At 46.7% G+C, this 24,380-nt stretch overlaps 1 long non-coding RNA gene across 1 annotated transcript in view; it reads left to right on the top strand.

Moving 5' to 3' along the window:
• The window catches only part of LOC148517693 (uncharacterized), a 77,125-nt gene that overhangs the window by 29,475 nt on the left and 23,270 nt on the right, over positions 1–24,380 (top strand). Inside the window, exon 2 of the long non-coding RNA XR_015879262.1 lies at positions 8,376–8,428. This is a non-coding gene — a long non-coding RNA (uncharacterized LOC148517693). The remainder of the gene's footprint in view (positions 1–8,375; positions 8,429–24,380) is intronic.

The raw sequence follows: 24,380 nt of genomic DNA, 5'->3' as shown, positions 1-24,380 counted from the left end.
AGCTGGCACAGGGGTGTGTGCAGCCTGTGGAGGTGTTTGGCGTGTCCAACATGGATACGGACATGCCAGACTTTGCGGCTCCTCATGTTGTCCCAGGTAAATCTTTTGATGTCACCAACTCTGAAATGTTAGTGGGCCAATATGTAGATTCTAATGTGAGTCTTTTCTCATTTTTCCTAACAGAGACACAGGCGGATGAGTCTGCTCCAGAGGGGAGCCTTGGCCGCCAAATTTCTGCTGGCTCTGCAGGGGAGGAACCAGTACATCTGGCTGACCCTGCGGAAGCCAGTCCAGGGCAATCCCCCTCGCAGGCAGTGGCCCTCCTCACAGAACTCAATTTCAAATCGGATTTCCATATGGAGATTCTGCAGAGGATGGACGCCAGTCTGCTACCGGGTGGCTGAGGCCCTGGAGCAAAATGCTGCGGCCAATGTGACCATTGGTCAGGCCCTGGCGGAAAATACCAGGGCCAACATCCGCATCGCCAATGCCCTGGAGCAGCTCGTTCGCCAGCACATGGTGGAGCCGACCTCCCTTCCTGCCGGAACATCAGGATCCTCCACCTCTGGCACAACATCAGCCAATCCTCCAAATGTGCCTAGCCCTGTGCCTAGTCCAGAGGCCACAACATCTGCCTCTGGACAGGCAAGCCCGATGACATCCCGGACCCGGTCTGGCGCCCTCCCTCCCCCAGCCAAACGGGTGAAAAAACGGTGACAGCAATGGCGACTTTTCCCACACTCCTTCTGTGCTTGGCTCATATTCCTTTCTGGTCAAAACTTCCCTCTCCTTTCTTGTGAATTGTTTTTAATTTTGTGTTCTACATTTCATAAATCTTTTATTTTGGCCCAATTATTGTAACTTTGGAAATGAACCCTGCAAAAAAACTTTGCTAAAAAATTTTTTTATTGTGATTTTTTGTTTGAGCAATAAAAAAATAATAAAAAACTGACATTGTATTCTCACATTATTGTCACAATGGATTACATTTAATCCTGGGCCAAAAGGCACAAACTGGCAAGAACCACATTTTACATGCCCCCCAAAAAAAGGGCTCTTTAAGGAACGTTTCAAATTTAACATAACGAGGCAAATTCAACAGGCCAAAAGAAAAAGGGAAAAACCAAAAAAACATGATGATATTATTGTTACAATAGGCCCTAACCAACAAATTGAGCCCCAAAGAAACTACCACAAATGTACGTAAATTGATTGTGTAATCATCACATTAGCAGCTATGATTTCCACCTGCGTACGCTTTTGTGCTAACACAAAAAACTACTTTCAATACACATACCAAGCCGGTTTTCAATCCACCACTAATTGCTGTTCAGACCACCCGTGATTAATCGCAGCAACATCGAGGAGTGCCGGGATGGAGGAGAAGGCCATCGCCAATGTGGTTGAGTAATCCAGACCCTAAGCTGTGCGAGCATTTTGAAGGGAAAGAGGATCATCCAGTGACGTATGAGTCGGTCCGTACACATTTTATGCTCGCATCTGCTAATGTATGTACGCCCCAAAAACGCCTCGCCACGCCTGCGTTTTTCCATCTCCACCCCCGTCAACACCCAAAAACGCCCTGTTCTGTCAATCACATTTGACATGTCACTTCCTGTACGCTATTTGACGAACGAGACCAAAAAAACTCGCAATCTGCCGTACGCACATGCGCAGTGTTACTCCGACGCATGCGCGGTTAGTCAACATCGGAACGCAACGAGCGTACTGCTGTTTGCGAGTGGCTCTGAATGAGGGCCTGTGTTTTTTTAAATGTCCCTGTAGAGGTTGGGAAATGCTTTTTCGGAAGGTTGCAAAGGATTATTTAACAGTCAATTGTTTTTGGAAAGCACTCTTCCTGCTCCCCTTCTGGGATGAAAATCCACTCCTAGCCGCAGAAGCAGATGCAGGATTCTCAAAAAAGACACAATGTAAGGCAGGGGTCTTCAACCTTTAAGGCAGTGTGGGCCACATTAAAAAATTCAACGAAGCCGAGGGCCACTAAGCTATACTGCGGTATTTAACTCTGCCCCCTCCTCACACAAGTATGACCCACAACTGCCCCCTTCTACAATTTTAATTATGTCCCAAAACTGCCCCCCTCTGCAGTGCCCTCAGTAGTGCCCCTTATACAGTGCACCCAGTAGTGGTCCCCATTATGCAGTGCCCCCAGTAATAGTCCCCCCCTGCTGTGCCCCCAGTAGTGCCCCTTCTATAATGCCCCAGTAGTAGACCCCTCTTTGCAGTGCCCCCAGTAGTGCCTCTTATATAATGCCCCCAGTAGTAGTCCCCCCTATGCAGTGCCCTCAGTAGTGGTCCACCTTATGCAGGCCCCCAGTAGTGATGCCCCCTATGCAGTGCCCCTTATACGGTGCCCCCTGTAGTGGTCCCCCTTATGCAGGCCCCCAGTAGTGCCCCTTATACAATGCCCCCAGTAGTGTTCCCCCTTATGCAGGCCCTCAGTAGTGATGCTCCCTATACAGTGCCCCCTGTAGCGGTCCTTCCTATTCAGTACCCCCAGTAGTGGTCCCCCCTATGCAGCACCCCTTATATAGTGCTCTCAGTAGTGGTCCCCCCTATGCAGTGCCCTCAGTAGTGGTCCCCCCTATGCAGTGCCCCCAGTAGTGCCCAGGGCCGGTGCAAGGTTTCTTGGCACCCTAGGCATTTCTTAAGCCTTACGCCCCCCGCTGCCCCCACCCTTGATAGCTACACAAGCCCTTATACAGTGCCCCCAGTAGTGGCCCCCCTATGTAGTGCCTCCAATATAGTGCCCCTTATACAGTGTACTTTATACAGTGCCCTCAGTAGTAGTCCCCCACCTATGCAGTGTCCCTTATATAGTGACCCCAGTAGTAACCCTCCCTATGCAGTGCCCCCAGTAGTGGTCCCCCCGATGCAGTGCTCCCAGTTGTAGTCTCCCCCCCGGAAGTGCCCCAGTAGTAATCCCCCCAGTAGCAGCCCTCCCTATGCAGTGCCCCCAGTAGTGGTCCCACCAGTGCAGTGCATACAGTAGCAGTGCCCCTAGTAGTAGCCCCCCCAGCAGTGACCCCAGCAGTAATCCCCCCTATGTAGTGCCCCCAGTAGTAGTCCCCCCAGCAGTAATCCCCCCCTATGTAGTGCCCCAGTAGTAGTCCCCAGCAGTACCCCTAGTAGCAGTCTGCCCCAGCAGTACCCCCAGTACCAGACCCCCCAACAGTACCCCTAGTAGTAAACCCCCTCTATGCAGTGCCCCCAGTAGTCCTCCCAGCAGTGCTCCTAGTAGTACCCCCAGCAGTGCTCCTAGTAGTCCTCCCAGCAGTGCCCCTAGTAGTACCCCCAGCAGTGCCCCTAGTAGTACCACCAGCAGTGCCCCTAGTAGTACACCCAGCAGTGCCCCTAGTAGTGACCCCATTAGTGCCCCAACAGTGCTCCTAGTAGTACCCCCGCAGTGCCCCTAGTAGTGCCCCCAACAGTGCCCATAGTAGTACCCCAGCAGTAGTCTATCCCCCCCTCCCACCACCAGACACACACACAAAAAAAACAACCTCCACTTACCTTAATCCCCGCTCCGGCATTCTCCTCCGTCTGGCGTCCTCACGGTTCGGCCCGCTCTGCATGATGGGAGAGACGTATGACGTCTCTCCCATCAGCCACTGCGTGAGCCGGAAGCGCGGCTCCGGCAGTGGGCACAGCAGTTGATGAGAGTCTGTCTGACTCTCACGGCTGCTAAAACAAACACACAGCTGCCGGTCCGGCGGCTGTGTGTTTGTTCCTAGTAGTGCAGTGCGGACAGCACTTGTGTGCCGTCCACATTACCGCCCTGCAGTGGCCGGCGCTCTTAGGCAAATGTCTAAGTTTGTTTAGTGGTAGTGCCCTTTATATAGTGCCCTCAGTAGTAATTCCCCCCTATACAGTGCCCCCACTAGTGGTCCCCCGATGCAGTGACCCCAGTAGTGGAACCCCCTGGTAGTGGTCCCCCCTAATGCAGTGCCCCCAGTAGTAGTCCCCCCCGAAGCAGTACCCCCAGTAGTGCCCCCCGATGCAGTGCCCCCAGCAGTAGTCCATCTCCCCCAGCAGTGCAGACAAACACACACATAAAGAAAAATAAAAAACACTTACCTGAATCCCCGCTCCCGCTCCTGCTTCTGCCGCCATCCGCTCCTCCGGCCTCACGGGCCGGCCAGCTCTGAATTATGGGAGAGATGTCATGACGTCTCTCCCATTACCCACTGCGGGAGCTGGAAGATGGAACTCATGAGTGAGCTCTAGCCCGGCTCCTGCAGTGGGCACAGTAGCCAATGAGAGTCTGTCTGACTCTAATTGGCTGGCTGTCAAAACAATCATACTGCTGCAGGCGCCAGTCTGTTTGTTTCTCTCTGTAGTGCAGACTGCACTTACTGCGGTCTGCACTACAGTAACCATCGGCGGGCCACGGGGAATGGCTCCGCGGGCCATGGGTTGAAGACCCCTGATGTAAGGCCTTAAATCAGGGGTAGCCAACCTCGGTCCTCGAGAGCTACTAACAGTTCACTCTTTCCAGATAACCTAGCAGGTGCACAGGTGTATTTATTACTCAGTACCAAATGTGAAAAGATCCACAGGTGGAGTTAATTATTACAGTTGTGATTCTGTGAGGAGACCTGGAAAACATGCACTTTTGGTAGCTCTCGAGGACCATGGTTGGCTACCCCTGCCTTAAATCATAGATCTTACGCTTGTCCACATATCTGTGCTGGTTAAGTGGCACTTTGAGGCCACTAACTAACTATGGGCCTGATTCAGAGCCGCTTGTAAGCGGCCGCTCGTTCGTTCTGACCGATGTTCGCACATCTGCGCATGCGTACGGATTGTAATAAGCATGCGCGAACCAGTCAGTGCGCCCGAAAATCGTTTGTTCGCTATATAGCGAATGCCTGCTAATATGAGTGACAGCAGGAGGCGTATGTGGGTGGTAACATGGGAAGGTGCTTGAAAACAGGGGAGTGGAGAACAGAACGCAGGCGTGCTTAAAGGTCAAAACGGGCGTTTTAAAGGAGTGCATAATTAATCCAGCAGCGTCATTGACCACGTCACTTGGTTTTTTTTAACTCAGAACTGCTCGCAAAATAGCGGTTGAAAAAACCAACCACAAGAATAGCGAGCAGTTCATACGCTGTACGATGTACTCAATTAATCTAATAAATAGCGGACATGACGTATGGTGCGAGCGGCAAGGGGGCGTTTTTTTCTAAATTACAACCGCAAGTTTTGCTCGCTCGTTCAGACTTAGAGGCGTGAACAGACCGCAAAGTGCGAACGGTTCATTTGAATAGCCACCCCTTTTTATAAAACGAACGACCGCAAATAGCGAGCGGCTCTGAATCAGGCTCAATGTTTTTTTTAATGTCCCTGTACAGGTTGGGAAATGTTCACTGTGGAAACTTTGCAAAGGATTATTTTACAGTCAATTGTTTTGGAAAGCACTCTTCCTGGTCCCATTCTGGGATGAAAATCCACTCCTAGCAGCAGAAGTAGGTTCAGGATTCTCAAGAAAGACACAACGTAAGACCTTAAGGGGTAAATTTAATTTACTAAAGTGACAGTTTTTAGAAGTGAGTTTTAGAAGTGATGTTGCTTGCCCATAGAAAATAATCAGATTCTAGCTATTATCTTCTAGAAAGTGATGTTAAGTAGAATCTGATTGGTTTTTATGGGCAACATCACTTCTAAAACGCACTTCTAAAAACTCTTACTTTAGTTAATTAAATTTACCCCTTAATATCTTTGTGCTGGTCAAGTGGCAGTTTGGAGGCCACTAACTAACTATGGGCCTGATTCAGACCCGCTCGCGAGCGCACAGCGCGATGACCAGGAACGCACCACATGCCGGCCGATTGGCCGTCTTCAGTGGCACTTGGAGATGCCGTCATCTCCAAGTGTCCACTTCCACGCCGGAAGAGCCGGGTCACTGCAGACCAGGCTCCGGTGTGAACGGCACCGATTCGGGAATATCTGGCATCGGCGCCAGCTAAATTCCGGGTCTGATCCGATTCGGAACCCTGTACCAACCTCCGGGTCAGACCCGGTATTTAGGTATAAAAGCGGTACTAGTATTGCCTCGGTATAGTGAATCGATTATTGACAGGCGCTGCTTAGTGTTGCTGTTCCAATGTAAAGCTGATGTTTGGTGAGGAGATAGCCAGTCTCCTTAATACAAAAATGAACGTATAGAAAAGAACAGGCATCATTCCATATTTAGGGCCGAATTCAATTAGAGGCGAATAGTCCAGCTTGGCGAAAAGCGCAATGATTTCGCCTCATTCGCCTGTTTTGAAGCAATGTTTTCTCCATGCGTGTCCCAGCTTTTTGCCCTATCCAATTCCAAAACGTGGATAGGCGAATGTAGTGAATAGCAAAACTAGCGATAGGGACAGTCTGTACCCCATAAAAGCCTAACTGACCCTGGGAATCACTATATGTTAAGGCACGTGTGTGACTCTTTAGAATATAGTCCTGCAACAGCCTTGAGGGCTGGAATTCTTGGCTGGATGCAGCCGTGAAGCAGCTTTGAGAGCTGGAAATAACTTATCTAGATCGGCCTGAGGGCCATAGATTATGAGACGGCCTTTGGGCCGTGCAGCAGCCTTGAGGGCTCGTATACCTTGGCTAGCTGTGGCTGGTGGTCCGTAGAATATGAAGCGGCCTTTGGGCCGTGCAGCAGCCTTGAGGACTGAGGTAACTTGCGGCAGCAGAAAGGGCAGTGCTGTAATGAAGTCAATGGTGTTGGTACGCAGCATTGCGCACTGAAGTCAGTAGTGCAGCCTGTGCCGCCAAGTTGACACAAGCAGCTGACGCTGTGGTGCGGCCTGTGCCACCAGGTTGACACAAGCAGCTGATGCCATAGTGCGGCCTGTGCCACCGGGTTGACACAAGCAGCTGATGCCGTAGTGCGGCCTGTGCCGACGAGTTGACACTAGCAACTGACGCTGTGGTGCGGCCTGTGCCACCGGGTTGACACAAGCAGCAGACGCTGTGGTACGTACTCCGGACACGGAGTACTGTCCATGCCGCCTGGATGACATGAACGGCAGAGGACTGGCTTGTGGACCGTGCCACCTGGATGACACTAACGGCAGAATAACAATACAGAAGGCAGGAAAACTGGAGCTCGACTGGGTGACAGGAGACTAAGCCAGGACCGGAAACACGAAAACTCTATCACTGGCATCGGAGCAGTATTCACACCAGCAGGATATAGATGCAGAGTGATGGACAGGAGGTGGGGGGAGATTCAGCGAATGTTCACCCGGCATTCGCCTCGCACAGCAGTCGTAGTGTGGTGGCTTAAAATAAAAAGTATTTAGTGATCTTATATTCAGTGTCGTCCCTACCTTTTGATGCACCTGGTGCGGGTAGCTTAGCAGTGTGCGTGGCACATAGGGGCGTGGTCTTGTGACAAGGGGCGTGGCCACACATCCAAACCCCGGCTTTAGTCTCTCCGGGGGTCCCGGAGGTGTGGGCTGCCCCCGGGGACCAGTGTACTTGTAGTGCCGGCTCCCTTACAGTGACAGGAGCCGAGTGCTGCACGTAATTCTACAGTCCAGCACCCGGCTCCTGTCACTGAGCAGGTGTCTGCACTTTGGTGTCACCCCTCGGCCTGTGACACCCGGGTACGGTCCGCACCACTCACGTGATGCCACTGCTTATATTGAGTCAAAGGGCTGTTATATGCATATTTGCACAAGTGTGGAAAAATGATATAAAGCAATGTTTTTTGAGAAAAATAAATACCGTAGTTAAATTTGGGGTACATGTAAATGGGTACTAGTATATTTTGGTGTCTCTAAAGTGAAGATTTAAAAAATCTAAAAAATACACCTGCTGCAGCCCCCTGCAATCCTAAAAACACCCGTCTCAACCTTATAGCCCCCCAAAGTACCAGGCCTACTACATTTTACCCATTTTCCAACACTTTTTACATTATTGGGGTGAATTAAGATATTTTTTAATTTATTTTTCCTAATTAGTCATTAGGGGGGTGTCCAAAGGGTTCTGAACACAGTCTCCACATTTGTACCCCAAAAATATGGATTTTGCACTTCTTTTCTCCTGCCTTTTGTTGGAGAAACTTTTTCGCCTGTTTTTTGCCTATGGAGTTTTCGCCTAGGTGAAAACGTCGTGGAATTGAATATGGCGATACTTTGAAAACAGGTAAAAACTTTTCTCCGAAAACAAAGTCCAGCTATAGGTGCTTTGTTGTAAAATATGGACAGGTGGAACGGCGCTATATACATATGCTAAACATAAATTGTAATGTAAAACATTTATTGAAAATGTATATAGGTGAAAGTTATAGTATTCAAAATGACAATGACATGAATAAAATACAAATCATAAATGCTCTGTCTCTCCAACAGTGCCGAGCGTGAGGAGCAGTTGGACGGCGGCGAGAGCAGTAGCAGGGATTCAGGTAAGTGTTGTTTTGTTTGTGTATGTGTTTCTGTCTGTGGGCCTGATTCAGAGCCGGGCGCTATTTGCGCTCGCTCGTTCAGAAAAAGGGGCCGGCTATTTAAATTGAGTGCTCGCTCTTTGTGGTCTGTTGACGCCTCTATGTCTGAGTGAGCGAACGAAACATGCGCTCGCTATTTTGTAAAGACGCCCCCTGGCCGCTCGCATCATACGTCATCTCCACTATTTATTAGATTAATCGAGTACATCGAAAGGCGTCTGAACTGCTCGCAGTGCTTGTGGTTGGATTTTCCTACCGCAATCATGCGAACAGTTCAGGCTAAGAAACAACCAAGTGACGTGGTCGATGACGCTGCTTTGTTAATTATGCACACCCTTAAAACGCCCGTTTTGACCGTTTGGCACGCCTGCGTTCGGATCTCCACTCCCCGTTTTCAATCGCCTTCTCCTGTTACCACCCACAAACGCCTCATCCTGTCACTCAAATTAGCAGGCATTCGCTATTTTGCGAACACACGTTTTCCGACTGCTCTGACTGGTTGGCGCATGCGCATTACGACCCATACGCATGCGCAGATGTGCGAACATCACTCGGAGCGAATGAGCGGCCGCTTACGAGCGGCTCTGAATCAGGCCGTGTGTCTTTATGTGTAAGGGGCACTACTACAAGGGGCACTGTATAGGGGCACTACTACTGTGGGTAAGGTATAGGGGGCACTACTACATGGGGCACTATAACTGTGGGCAGTGTGTAGGGGTCACTAATACAAGGGGCACTACTACTGTGGGCAATGTATAGGGGGCAATACTACAAGAGGCACAACTACTGGGGGCACTACTATGAGGGGCACTACTACTGTGGGCATTGTATAGGGGCACCACTATAGGGGGTCGATATCGACCAGGTTGGCCTGCAATCACGGGCGCTGGTCGATATCGACCATCCGTTCCCACGCATCGACCATCATTTGGTTGTTGAAGGGGCCCGTAAACAGGTCGATATACATGATGGAACGAGAATCCTGAAAATCAACCCATGTGTATGCACCATTAGTCTTTTGCATTTTTTTTTTCTCCTGTTTTGTTTGTACTGTTTTTTATAACACGCTGCGGAGCCATTGTGACACCATATAGATAAAAGATAACAGTAATACCATACCTCCCAACATGACCCTCTCCAGGAGGGACACAATGCTCTGGTCCTGGACTTCCCTGGTAAGAGGCGGGGCTGCAGCGTAGTTCAAAATTCAAATAGGGGAGTCACACCAACTGTCATTTCACACGCTGCCAAACATCACTGGCTGGGACTCACTGGCAGTTGGTGTGACTCCCCTATTTGAATTTTGGACTGCACTGCAGCCCCACCTCTGGAGCCTCCACCAATCATAAACTACCAGGGAAGTCCAGGACCAGAGCATTGTGTCCCTCCTGGAGAGGGTCATGTTGGGAGGTATGTAATACTACTAATAATAAATAGTATCCCTATCTATTCTGATACTGTTTGGTGTCTGTTTCTGGCTAGCTGCTACAAGAGACACTGAATCGCAGGGACCCAGGGGCCTATTCATCAACACTAAAATAACGTTTTCAAGGACATTTTCCTTAAATAACGTTATTTTGTTATTCATGAACAGACTTAGCACAGGAGATATCACAGATATCTCCTTGCTAAGTTCCCCTGCATTAATTTCCACACTCCCCATACATTAGTGGGGAGGGTGGGGGGGTACACAAACTTACCGCATCTGTAGGCAGTGCTGCGCATGCGCTGGTTTTACAGATGTAACAGCGCATGCGCAGCACTGTTTCCAGATGCGATAAAGTAGTGTAGGCAGGGAAAAGTATCTATTTCCCGAAAAGCTGTCATCGCAAAAATGACAGCTTTTCGGAATAGATACTTATGGAGAGGTGGAATGATGAATTCCACCTATAATTAGGTAGAACTCCATGCGAGTTCTAAACCTAATTATCTCTAGAGAATGTTTAGGTTTAATGAATAGGCCCCCCAGTCACTTCAAAACGTCATGCACCTTGTTTTGCATTCTGTAGTTATGTGCTGGAAAGCTGGATACACAGAGTCCGTCATCTAGGAGAGTGGCCTTGTCTTTGTCCTTTCCTATTGTTATTTTTCATTAAGTTTCTGATACAGTGAAGAGGTTTGTGTGACACAGATACCAGTCACAGACATTGGCAATGACTATGTACAAATATGTAAAGAGTGTGAACTTAGATTTTTTTTTTTTATATCAACAAAAAAAAAATCTGTTGCATGCAGGCATTTAGAATAATGCGACCATATCACAGGAAATACTTCCATGTTTCGCTTTCTTAAATAGTTTGATGTCAATAATGTAACAACATGAAAGAAATATATCAACATTCCTTGTGGCATTATTCCCATAATGTTACCATGGCAACAAGAAGGCAAAGAGATCCTTAGGGGGGCCATTAGCATGGATTATATAGTACTTTGCAGCATTACTTCCTCCCTGTTTGGTATTTACTTACGGCGTATTGGCTGAATTATTGTATGTTGAAAGCTGCTGTGCACTTGCATATAAATGCTGTATAAAGTTTGTTGGATTTTTATTAACATCTCATAATTGCATATGGCAAATACTTGAGTCCAAACTCTACAGCAAACAGGTTTCTATTTATTTTCTAGCGCTTTTTATTTTATAGTTTAGAATTTTAGAATGTACCCGGCATTTATCACACTAGCATCATCAAGAATACCTTGGCTTTAATAGGGGGGGGAGCTTGGCAAATGTCATGTGGGCAGCCGCGGCCGGGCGCCACCCGGTTTTCAGGAGACTCCCGGCTGTTCCGGTTATAGTTTTGGCAAAACAACGCTGAAGTATTTTGGCTTTGGAGTGCTTTAAAGTAGAGATGTGCGGTTCGGTTCTCCTGAAATCCGAATCCACCCAAATTTTTGTGAATCCTGGTAAATCGGAGTTGCGGTTTTAATCTCCTGAGGAGATCCGAGTAAATCTGGGTCGCGGTTCTGATCTTTTTGCGGTTCGGAATTCGGGTTTTAAATGCGAGTTTCGGGTTTTGGATTGTATAAATTACATGATTTTAGCTGTTTTTAAAACTTTTTATCTATTTTTTATTTAAAAAAACAAAATCAAAACACTTGAGGGTGGTTTGCAAAACCAAATCCCAATCCAAAACCTTGAAGGCGATACAGATCCACAGCCAAAACCAAAACCAAAACACAGGGGTGGCTAAAAAACAGCTAAAATCATATCATTTAGACCTGTTTACATGCAATCCAAAAACCGAAATATGTTTTTTAAATCCGATTTCCAGAATTTACAGCAGACCCCGAGCCGGGACTCGGCTTAACTTGGAACTATAAAAGTGTTCTGAGCCATTAATTTTAGGTGTGTTTGTTTTTAAAAAAAAAAAAAAACCGCACTTCTATAGTTTGCATATACAGTTGGATATATAAAAGTCTATTAATTATGAGTTACAAATCTTGGGGCCTATTATTACTAATTATTTGCAGAATATGCCCCCAAAACCGTTTTGTGGGGGTATCCGCAAATATTAAAGATCCCCCAGATGTACCACGGAGAGGCCACAGCTCCGAAATTTTCCGCGGCCCCACCATTAATGACAGCAGAAGCAGGCCCCCATGAATTTCTATTGGAGCTGCTAAGCTGTCGGATTTAATAAACTCCGGAATGTAAATCATTGCGGAACTTGACTATAGCAGCTAAGTCCATCTTTAGATGGCGTTAACCCTTTGTTGCCTATGGGCTACATTCACAAAATTCGTAGGATGTCTCCTCGCTGCTGCCCGCTCTCGCATGTAGCGCACCCGATGGATGAAATCACAAACTGTGATCACTTTACTCTGCGATCTCTGGGACGGACTACTGTCAGAGCCCCTTGTCTGGCAACTAAGCGATAATAATAAATTTAGGCAAATAAGATTTCCTTATAGCAGCAAACTGTAGCGATAAGGAATACTCATTATCAGGGTCTGGAGACAAATATTAATAAATATGGCAGTTAATTATAATCTATTATTGGGGCCCATTTATCAACAAGTTTTATCATATGCAACAAGTGATAAAACTTGTTGCGTATGATAAATGGTGCTCCAACCAATCACCTCCCAACTGTCATATTTCAGTTGGGGGCTGAATGACAAATGAAAGAAGGGCCGATGGCCAAATTAGGCTGAGCAAAGGCTTACCCGGCAGTACAACCTCCCGGCCGGCACCCTGCTCAGTAAACGGATTTCACGAATGCGTGGCCGCATCATTGCGTAATGATGTCATGACGCGACGCGGCTGCGCATTCCTGAAATCTGCTTGCTGAGCAAGGCGCGGTCCGGGAGGTTGTACGGCCGCAACCAAGCCCCATGGCAATGGGAAGGAATCTGGGGCGGGGGGAGCGCTATGCAGACAGTCTGCTGCCCGGGAGGCGGAGACGCACAAGGAGTACATGCCATTCAGAGGAGCCACACTTCCGGGTTCCGGGCATTGGCTACAGTACAGCAAGGCGCTGCTTCACAGGGGACTGCATATGGTGACTAGGTAAAACCTCTGCAAACCAAATCTACATCAGGTATCTCTGCCATCTCCGCCATTAATTTCCTCCTGTCTCTCTCTCATCTCACCTTATTCTTCCTCCTCTTACTCTCTCTTCTATCTCCCCTGATTTCTTCTCTCTCTTTTTTTTTGTGTCCCCCTATTCCCCTCTCATCTCTCCCTATTCCTAAACTCTGCTGCCTGTCCTTATTCCTCCTGTCTTCATTCTCCCCCTATTCCTCCTCTCTCTCCCATCTCCCCCTTCCTCCTTTCTCTCCCAGCTTCCCCTCTTTCTCCTATGGACTCGATTCAATTCAACGCAAATTGAATAGTGCCGGGAATGAGCTCCCGGAGCTATTAAATTCTGCGCGTTGTTAGTTCGGAGAATGCCCTTCACCCACCCCTCGCACCTTAAACAAGGTGTTTAGTCGTGAGTACGGGCATTCTCTGACTAAACTTCCCGACGCGATGCTGTTTCCGCCGCGCAAAGGGCAGAAAACAGCATTGCGCCTGGACTTTTGTCGGATTTGTACTTGCATCCCAGGAGGGATGCGAGAAGAAATCCTTAGTCGGGCTTAACAGCGCAATGGATTGAATAGCTTCGGGAGCTCATTTCCGGCGTTATTGAATTTGCGTTAAATTGAATCGAGCCCAGTGTCTTTCCCAGCTTCCCCTCTTTCTCCTATGTCTCTCCTGGCTTCTCCTATTTCTTCTCTCCCAGCTTCCCCTATTCCTTCTCTCTCTCCCGTCTCCCCTATTCCTTCTCTCTCTCCCGTCTCCCCTATTCCTTCTCTCTCTTTCCCAGGTTCCCCTCTTTCTCTTATGTTTCTCCCGGCTTCCCCCATTCCTTTCTCTCTCTCTCTATCTCTCTCTCTCCACCTCCCCCCCAGCTTCCCCTCTCTGTCCTATGTCTCTCCCCATTCCTCTTCTCTCTCCCAGGTTCCCCTTTATCTCCTACGGTATGTCTCTCCCAGTTTCCCCAATTTCTTCTCTCTCTCCCATCTCCCCCTATTCCTTCTCTCTCTTTCCCAGGTTCCCCTCTTTCTCCTATTTCTCTCCCGGCTTCCCCTATTCCTTCTCTCTCTCTCCCCCCCCCCCAGCTTCCCCTCTCTCTCCTATGTCTCTCCTGTCTCCCCCTATTCCTCTTCTCTCTCCCAGCTTCCCCTCCTCCTATATCCCATCCATCTCCCCATATTCCTCTTCTCTCTCCCAGCTTCCCCTCTTTCTCCTATGTCTCTCCCATCTCCCCCTGTTCCTCCTCTCTCAGGTTCCCCTTTATCTCCTATGCCTCTCCCGGCTTCCCCTGTTCCTCCTCTCTCTCCCATCTCCCCCTATTCCTTCTCTCTCTTTCCCAGGTTCCCCTCTTTCTCCTATGTCTCTCCTGGCTTCCCCTATTCCTTCTCTCTCTATCTCCTCCCCAGCTTCCCCTCTCTCTCCTATGTGTCAAAGCGGATAATTGGCTGAGACTAGATCAGCTCAAAATTAGATCGAAACGACGCCATCTTGCGAATGGCCGCAAGACACCATCTTGAAAATAACATCCGCGAGACGCCATTTTGCGAATGGCCGCTCAGCACCATTTTAGCTAAACTCACACTTAAGTACATATGGCGATGCTATTATTAGCATCATGCGATCGCATATTTTACCATACCCCATACACACATTTATACACACAGTTGCGCTGTTAACATGTTGCATATTAGCGAATGCATAATATCCCACATGCAAACGCTGTTTATTAGCTTCGTGCGCACGCATCTGCCCCAAGTTAACTAGCGTCTTTTCCCAAACCCCTAATATTTACACACTGCACATTCACGCCAAAGGTTCCATAGCTTCAAAGTATAAGATTCAAATTTTATCCATTTATTACTAATACTGTGAAATAAAGGCTATTTGGTATCTAAGGTTTAATACATGATAAGTAAACCGTGTTTGGTGTTGTACTGATCTGCCCTTTCTCAACAGCTTTCCGGTATCATCGGTGTGAAGATCGCAACATGCATTCTCAACTTATGGACCGTAGAGAGTTAAAACACCAAAATGTATTTTGTAAAAGTAACAGCTTAGGTTTGCATGAGGCGGGAAAACGGAGACAAAAGGCTGTCGGAGGCTGGTCTGTGTCCTATTGAATCGACCTGTTAAATGCCCTGTAACAGAAGCACCGTGATGGAGAACCAATGGGATCACAACAAACCTCTCTATTGTATAGTCTATTTCTGTAAGGGTATATATATGTGTGTTCTGACCCCAGACTTCAGTCTTCATGCTGATGCTGTTGATGGAGGTTTCTTGTTGATGCCGGAATCTGGTCCCAGTGCGCGTGCGTATGTATAACTGTACCTTGGGTCTGTATAATTTCTTTGCGCTAAATTGTATTTAGATCACAGCGTGTAACTCTGTACTTTGCTTGAATAATAAACCTTATGCGTTGGAAACACATTTTTTCAAAATCTGAGGATATTTATTTACTGTATGACCGCGTACGCAAATAGTGTCAATTTTGGAAGGTATAGGCAGGATTTAGAAGGTATAGGCAGGAGCATACAGAGGTTTAAATTCAGTATCCTTAGTTGGGGGCTCGTAGAGTTAGGTCACTTACCTATTCACACGATAAACATACGGTTATCAATTTCTCACCAAAGGGTGGAGTGTGGCCACACGCAGTTTACTGTAACCACTTGATGCTGAGAAATCGCTACCCGTTATCGTGTGAGTCAAGGTACGCTGACTAGAATCCAGGGACAAGAAAGGAAAAAGTTTGTTTTCCTTTGTTGATAGAATTTCACGCTAAAAAGGGTGCCGCAGTATTGCGTACGCGGCTGAGTCGCATTTTTGCGCATGCAGTAGAGACACACTTCTGCGTACGCAGCTAAGGGTAAGTCATACGGTTGTGTAGTAGTCGCATTCTTGTATATGCGACTAGTCGCACAATAGCATATGCGTATTTCCGGTTGAGCTGCCACGTGTTTAAACAAAGCCATTGAGATTACTTTATCAACTGTTGCCAATAACTGGGTTAACGTGTATTTTTCTGCGCAGGAAAAAAGTGTGGAACTGTGAATATTTGTTTAGGGTGTAACACGGGACCTAAATGTTAAGGGTATCATAGGACCCTTAAGTGCTAGGCGCAGGAGTTGGCCTAGTGACTCGGTAGCAGCTTACCGTTTACTTTACACAAGGCAGGTGTATGGGTTGTTATTTTTCTTAGGGTTCGGCTCCCAGTGTGATTATAGTATTCAGTAATCAGTGTGATCTATTAGGCTTATTTGAGCACTATAATTGAACCGCATAGTTTCGGGATAAACTATGATTGTGAACTGGTGAGAGGGTGGACGAAATCAACTGCCCCCTTGCAGTTGGAAAGTACTCAAAAAGGGATTGCTGCGTGGAAGCAGCCTTTCTTCCATAGGTGAGTGGAGGCATCTAGAGGTCTTCCTTAGGGTTCGTGGATACATCCATTTTCCAAGGCGTCCGCAGGTAAGTGAAAGTATCTTGACTGTCTTTCACCAGTTTAAATGTTTATTGAAAAACGTAGGAGTTGTCCCAAGATGGGAGCCACGCAAACAATAGAGATGTTAGACAATGATGTGCTGCTAATGGAAGCGCCGCTTGGATCGGCCCTTCGTATTATGCATACTAAGTACGGTGCTTATGCAATAAGGTATTGTGACGTATGGTTTAAGATAACGATGAAGAGTGTTAGGCCGTTTCCCAGAATTGGTAGTTTTGATAAAGATGTATTGAATAATGTCTGAGATCACATCAGGCTGATGCGTTCTCGAGTGAAAAAGGCAAAACATAATGAATGTTTAAAATTGTGGCAGCATGAAGGGGATGCGTGGCTTAAAAATGTGCAAGCGACGCAAAATAGTGTTGCGAACGCATTGCCAGAAAGTACACCCTCGGCGCTAAATTGCAATGCATGCGAGCTGCTAAACGGCGCTCATGTGCGACAAGGTAGCGTTGCAGAAGGTATTGCCAGTAGTTCACGCGCACCACCACCACCTTATGTGGATGAGGGTGCAGGTACAGTTATTGAAAAAACCCATAAAAACGTAACAAGCAATTTGTACCCTCTCTTAAGTAACCATAAGGAAAATGTTTATGATGTGGATGATGAGCCTATAGTTATGTCTGCCATTTCCCATGCTATACACATGTTAGATGCTGCAATACGACAAGCACAAGCGGTGCCACCATCTCCATCAGTAACAGCACGGGAAGTGTTATCATCCTCTGCACCCGTAGAGGAACTTGTTAATACTATACATTGCAGCAACAGACTAAACCCCCAGCCAGGTAATAAGGTCAAAGGTAGCAGTGCGGCCGGTCTGCATCCCATCCGGACAATAACAGTTCCGAATGGGAATGCGGATGCGAACGGAGTAGTGCCCACAAGGGAAGTAGTGATGCATTGTCCTTGGACAAGAGCGGAGCTAAATTCCATCATGAATGATTTCCCCGATCCCAAAAAGGAATTAGCCAACTGTCAAAGATTTTTGAGAAATTTGGGTAGTTCCCACGAGCCAACTAACAAAGATTGGCGAGTAGTGTTAAGGGCTTGTCTTCCACGCAATATCGACGTGACAAAATTTATCATGGATTGTGTATTGGATGGAGACGTTCCCTTAACAGACCAAATTAATCAAGATAACATTTCCCGCATTGTAACTCAATTGGGTATATATTTTCCAGCAGTAGTTAACTGGAACAAAATCTTCACCATAAAACAGAAAGAGAGTGAATCTGCAGAAGATTATTGTGACCGGGCTCTGCAGACTATCACCCAGTACACTGGGTTAGAAGATATTAAAGATAGCACTCACCACAGGGGAATGATTGTCACTGTACTCATGGACGGTCTTAAAGAGAACCTAAAGACCCGGGTTCAAACCTCACAGCCTGGCTGGAAGGGAGTCACAATAGATACCCTCATAGAATCCACCATAGAACATGACAAAAATATCTCTAAAAAGAGAGAGACCCAGAGTGAGAAACTAATGGCTGTCAGTATTCAAGCTCTAGAAGGAATGACAGTAACATCACAGCTAACCGACACACCTGCACCCACAACCACACCTGCACCTGCACCTGAACAGTTACACATCCTCACTAATCCCACACCACAGCAAACACAGCCCTACCCCACTCATCATACACAACCACAGGTCCCATAATATCCACAAACCCCATATCCCCCACAATATCCTTTTCCTCAATATCCTTACCCATACCCATCACCTTTCTCTCCTGCTCAACCCACACAACAATCCTTTCACCCACGAAAGTGTTTTAATTGCAACCAGCCTGGACATTTAAGTAAAAACTGTATGGCAAAAAGGGTAGGACCCCCAAACCAGGGAGTACCTGGATGTCCCCATAAAGGATATACACAGGCACCAGCTCCAATTGTGGCCATTAATGCTTTATTGGAGAGTGGGAGCCAACGCTAGGGGTCAGGTCATACCTGTAGTCTACAGATAGTCAGGTTAACGGGAAGTACTAGGAAAGAGCAGGTCATGATGGTTGATGTAGCTGGTACTAAATATCCTTTTCTTGTAGACACAGGGGCGACCAGGTCAGTGATAAAATCTCCCGTTAATTTACAGGTAACCAACGAGACAGTACCAGCAATGGGCGAAACAGGTAAAGTGCAACATTATTCTTTAACAAAATCCACAGAGGTTACTATTGGGCCGTTGCATACCAGGCATTCTTTCCTCCTGGCAGCAGCAGCTCCTACTAACCTACTTGGAAGGGATTTGTTATGTAAGATGGGATATGTTATATATTGTACCCCTGATGGTGTATTTTTAGATATCCCAGAGAGAGTTGTGCACGAGGTGAGGGATATGATGGACACTCCCCAAAGGATAATGTATCACTCTACCAGTTTACATGAAAATCCATCCCAGGTAGATCAAATGTTATCCCAAATTCCAGATTCACTTTGGACCAAGGATGGACAGGACACTGGATTAATGGCAAACGTAAGCCCTGTAATGGTAAATTTAAAGGGTGGTAGGCAAGCTCCAAAAATTCCCCAGTACCCACTAAAACAGGAGGTAGAATTAGGGGTTTATCCAATAATTGAGCGATTATTACAACAGGGAATTTTAGTTTGTACAGCTAGTGTAGCCAACAGTCCCATCTTTCCGGTAAAGAAGAGTGGTGGGAGGGGTTATAGGCTGGTACAAGACCTTAGAGGTGTTAATAAGGTAGTAGAGGCAATTTCCCGTAGTGCCAAATCCAGCTGTCATTCTTATGCAGATCCCACCAAACGCAACCCATTTCACTGTCATTGACCTCTGTTCTGCTTTCTTTTCTCATCCTGACTGTCAATACCTATTCGCTTTCACATATGTCTCTCCCGTCTCCCCCTATTCCTCTTCTCTCTCCCAGCTTCCCCTCTTTCTCCTATGTCTCTCCCGTCTCCCCCTATTCCTCTTCTCTCTCCCAGCTTCCCCTCTTTCTCCTATGTCTCTCCCATCTCCCCATATTCCTCCTCTCTCTCCCAGCTTCCCCTCTTTCTCCTATGTCTCTCTCATCTCCCCCTATTCCTCTTCTCTCTCCCAGTTTCCCCTCTTTCTCCTATGTCTCTCCCGTCTCCCCCTATTCCTCTTCTCTCTCCCAGCTTCCCCTCTTTCTCCTATGTCTCTCCTGTCTCCCCCTATTCCTCTTCTCTCTCCCAGCTTCCCCTCTTTTTCCTATGTCTCTCCAGTCTCCCCATATTCCTCCTCTCTCTCCCAGCTTCCCCTCTTTCTCCTATGTCTCTCATCTCCCCCTATTCCTCTTCTCTCTCCCAGCTTCCCCTCTTTCTCCTATGTCTCTCCTGTCTCCCCCTATTCCTACCTTCTAACTCCCAGCTTCCCCTCTTTCTCCTATGGATCGCTCGTCTTTCCCTATTCCTCCTCTGTCTTTTGTTAAACGCTCTTTTGTTAAAATGTGTACTTAAGGCTCTGCTTCGCACAGATGTGTCCTCGGCGTTCAGCACCCCTGCCCTGAAAAAGTCCTACAGTGACACTATCTGATCTTCTATAACTGCCAAACTGGGGTTTGGGAAAATGCCTTCCCCTTTCTTTGTGTATGATCTACGCCAGTGCAGTGCCAGCTGTACCTATAGATATCTGTCCAATCTGTCTGGTGGGAAAGAAAATCTGGTCCGTTTTCCAGCAACTGGGAGCAAATTTGTATTGTTATTTGCTCCCATACATTCCCAGATTTTCTGTCCCACCACACAAATTGGACAGATATATCTATAGGTGTCTACACAACTTAACAGAACCAACACAATACCAAATGTTTGACTCCCATGCAGGATGTGCTCTATTGTATGTATTTTTATAGAGAATGATGTGTACTTGTCTGTTGTTCTAATATTAATTATATTTTTTAAAGCATAGACTAAGAAGTCTGAGGGGTCAGGAATAGTTAGGGGAGGAGTCTATGCCAGGAGCCAGATGCTGACACAAGGTGGGCCCGTGTGCTCTTTAAATGCCAGGGCCTATTTTTAGTCCCAGTTCGACCCTGAATGGAAGTAATATGGTGGTGGGGAGGCTGAGAGGATGAAAGCTCAGCTTAGATAAAGTACATTTAAAGGTGTGAGATCTGCAGGCTTGGAGCCGGATTCAATAATTAGAGGCAAAAAGGGCCGTTTGGAGATAAGTTTACGCATGTTTTCCAAGTATCTCCATATTCAATTCCAGGATGATTTCGCGGAAAGTCAGTGCATTGTAACAGGTGAAAAAAAGTGCAAAATCTTTATTTGGTGGTACAAACATGGGGAAACGACTCAGAACCCTTGGGACAGCCCACCAAAGGACAAATAATCAACAAAACAACAATTACCTCATAACACCCCAAAAAAGTACTTTCGTTTTGGGGGCAAAAAAGTAAAAAGTGGGGGGACAAGCATAAAAACTAGTGAAATAGACTTCTTGGGGGGCTGCAAGGATGGGTCAGGTGTTTTGGGATTGCAGGTGCATGTAGCAGGTGCATTTTTTACATTTTTAAAAGTTCACTTTAGAGACATAAAAATATGCTAGCACCCATTTTAAAGTACCCCAAATTGGACTGGACTACTTATTTTCACCCAAAAATACAGCTTATGCCATTCTGCACCACTTTTGCAAAGCCGCTAATAAGAAGCTATTTAAACTACTTAAGTACCCCAAATAGCTTTATTAGGGGTATTAGTAGACATGTACATTGATTCTCTATGTTAGTGCATGTTTTTTTGGGGTACAGACTGATTTCCCCACTTCTGACAGTACTTTCCGCCTGTTCCGCATTTGCCGATTTCCATTTTTGCCTGTTTAGGAATTGAATAGGGAGAAAAGCGGGGACGCATGCGTAAAGTTTCCGTCTCTGATACAGGCAAAGGAGGCGGAACGTCGGACAGGCAAAACTTTTCCGACTTTTCGCCTCTAATTGAATATTGGCCCAAGTTTAATAAAAAATGTCTTTGTGTCTCCTATGTGGAACTGGGAGCCAAATGCAATTCCTCTGTGCATGCGCACAAAATAAAACCATTGGGCTACCATCGATGGTGAGAAACTATCTGAATCTCCATTATCAATTGTAAAAGCATCTGCCATCGGTGGGCATCCATCCATACGTGCACATCCATGAGACTGTCCCGACACACCAGGCTAGGGATGGTCATCGGTGTGATCTCCATCGATGGTTTGTATCAATGGAATATAACGGAAGGCATTATTGATGGTATGGAATGCTGAAACTGTGCACCATCGATTGTTTTTATCATAAAATGTTGCAGAAGAGACTTGGCCTGCGCTGACGTCAGAGACAGAACGGGGCATTCGTTCTCTGATGAGTGGAGTAGAAGTCAGGACCTGCAGGTTCCTTAAGCACATGATGCACAGTGACTGGAGCCGCCCGGCTGTCATGCTTCATTCGTGTCACCCAGAGAGTCGGGGGCGGGGCTGGGCTGCTGACTGACAGCTGAGCTCAGCCAGTGTCTAGTCAGCAAGGCGGGCCAGCCCATCCCGGCACAGATCACACACACACTGACGGACTGTGTTAGTGTGTTGTTGAATTGTAAGCCGCCAGACTCGAGCCGGTGGCAACGCCATGGCGCAGGGCTACTGGCTGACGGCATAGTAGCTTTGCGCTGCAGTGCAAGCATGAAAATAAAACCATTGGGCTACCATCGATGATGAGAAACTACCTGAATCTCCGTCATCGATTGTAAAAGCACCTGCCATCGGCGGGCAACCATTGATTGTTTCTAACCATCGATGGTCGATGGCCATATCTACTCCAGGCCAATATTGCAGAGGCAGATTAGTATCAATCAGTTGCCCTGGCCATAGTTTATTGATAAATTGCGGCTTCTCGTGGAATACATTGATAAATAGGCCTCACGGTTTCATAAATGAGCAGTTGTCTGCCTATATTTCTAGACTTCCACCAATGCCTTTTTCAGAAATCGTGCAGTAATTAGGAGACCTGGCATCTCTGCCCCCCAACAGCTACCCAGGAAAACAACAGCTCGCTCTTATCAAACTTTTAACACTTGATACATATTGACATCTGTTCTACTTCATTGTGACAGCTCCAAATACCCCACACCGCCGGTGCGCTCTGCAGCTAATTGTGCTTCACGCAGGCAACATATAATGAGCCCTGTCAACTAAAAACAAAACCTCTCTTACCAGGTGCATGCACACAATGCAAAATAACATACTGTGTGGGACAGGCAGGAACCGATCTATCACATTCACTGCAAGGTAGTCTGGGTACACAATCTGGAACTTGTCATAAAGGTTGCAAGGAATGTTTTACCTTCAGAACCGCCTCTACAGACGTACGATTTGTTGGAACGAAGAAAAGACAGGTGCTGCTGTCACATTCAGAGAGAATAATAGCAAGGAGAAATTGTGACATCAGTGTTGAGCAGCATGTGGCTGTCAACCTGCCAAGGAACTATGAATTCCAACAATGCTGTGCTTGCCAGAGGCTGATAGGTCATGCTGGGACTTGTAGTTTGACAAAAGCTGGACAGCATACTTGGCAACTCTTCAGCAATGTCCAGGAGGCTTACGAATTTTGGGGAGTGCACCTCATCTGTCGGGAGAGAAGACCACCCTCCCAGATCTGTCTTGTGTGGGCCTCATCATGTCCCTCTTCCATCACACCAAGGATCAATTTGCATCATCAAGGAATGGTGAGACATTCATAGCCGGGTCCAGATCCTTGAGGACGCAAATCATGGAGAAGGTTCAAAAAGTTGCCAAGCATGATGGAGAGCCAGAAGTTGCTTATTTGGGGATTGTTATGTAGATGAATAGTACTGGGTTTATTTTTTAATATTACTTTTCTATATTTCGTATTAGACATTCACTTAACGACCGAGTTCCGTTCCTACAACTCCGTCGTTAAATGAATCCTTTAGGATCCCTCCGCCTCTGTCTGGCTCCTTCCACCGGACGCCGGGATTCACTGCTCCAAAAAGGATCAGTGAAGCCGCTCGCGTCTTTTCTGTGGGGAGTAATGTGTTATAGTTGTTTTTTCTGTGGGGAGCAATGAGTTATAGTAGTTTTTTCTGTGGGGAGCAATGTATTATAGTCGTTTTTTCTGTGGAGAGCATGTGTTATAGTAGTTTTTTCTGTGGGGAGCAATGTATTATAGTCGTTTTTTCTGTGGAGAGCAATGTGTTATAGTAGTTTTTTCTGTGGGGAGCAATGTATTCTAGTCGTTTTTTTTGTGGGGAGCAATGAGTTATAGTAGTTTTTTCTGTGGGGAGCAAAGTATTATAGTCGTTTTTTCTGTGGAGAGCAATGTGTTATAGTAGTTTTTTCTGTGGGGAGCAATGTGTTATAGTAGTTTTTTCTGTGGGGAGCAATGTGTTATAGTAGTTTTTTCTCTGAGTAGCAGTGTGTTATAGTCGTTTTTCTGTGGGGAGCAATGTGTTGTAGTTGTTTGTTCTGTGGGGAGCAATGTGTTTATAGTAGTTTCTGTGGGGAACAATGTGTTATAGTAGTTTTTTCTGTGGGGAGCAATGTGTTATAGTAGGGAGCAATGTGTTGTAGTTGTTTTTTCTGTGGGGAGCAATGTGTTATAGTAGTTTTTTCTGTGAGGAGCAATGTGTTATAGTAGTTTTTTTCTCTGAGTAGCAGTGTGTTATAGTCGTTTTTCTGTGGGGAGCAATGTGTTGTAGTTGTTTGTTCTGTGGGGAGCAATGTGTTTATAGTAGTTTTTTCTGTGGGGAGCAATGTGTTATAGTTGTTTTTTCTGTGGGTAGCAATGTGTTACAGTTGTTTTTTCTGTGGGGAGCAATGTGTTATAGTTGTTTTTTCTGTGGGGAGCAATGTGTTATAGTTGTTTTTTCTGTGGGGAGCAATGTGTTATAGTTGTTTTATCTGTGGGTAGCAATGTGTT

This window comes from Taudactylus pleione, unplaced genomic scaffold (genome assembly GCF_031769625.1).
Source record: "Taudactylus pleione unplaced genomic scaffold, aTauple2 ptg000212l, whole genome shotgun sequence".
In the NCBI taxonomy this organism is placed as follows: domain Eukaryota; kingdom Metazoa; phylum Chordata; class Amphibia; order Anura; family Myobatrachidae; genus Taudactylus; species Taudactylus pleione.
Note: the sequence above shows the minus strand (reverse complement) of the source record. Positions and strands in the feature narration are given on the sequence as shown.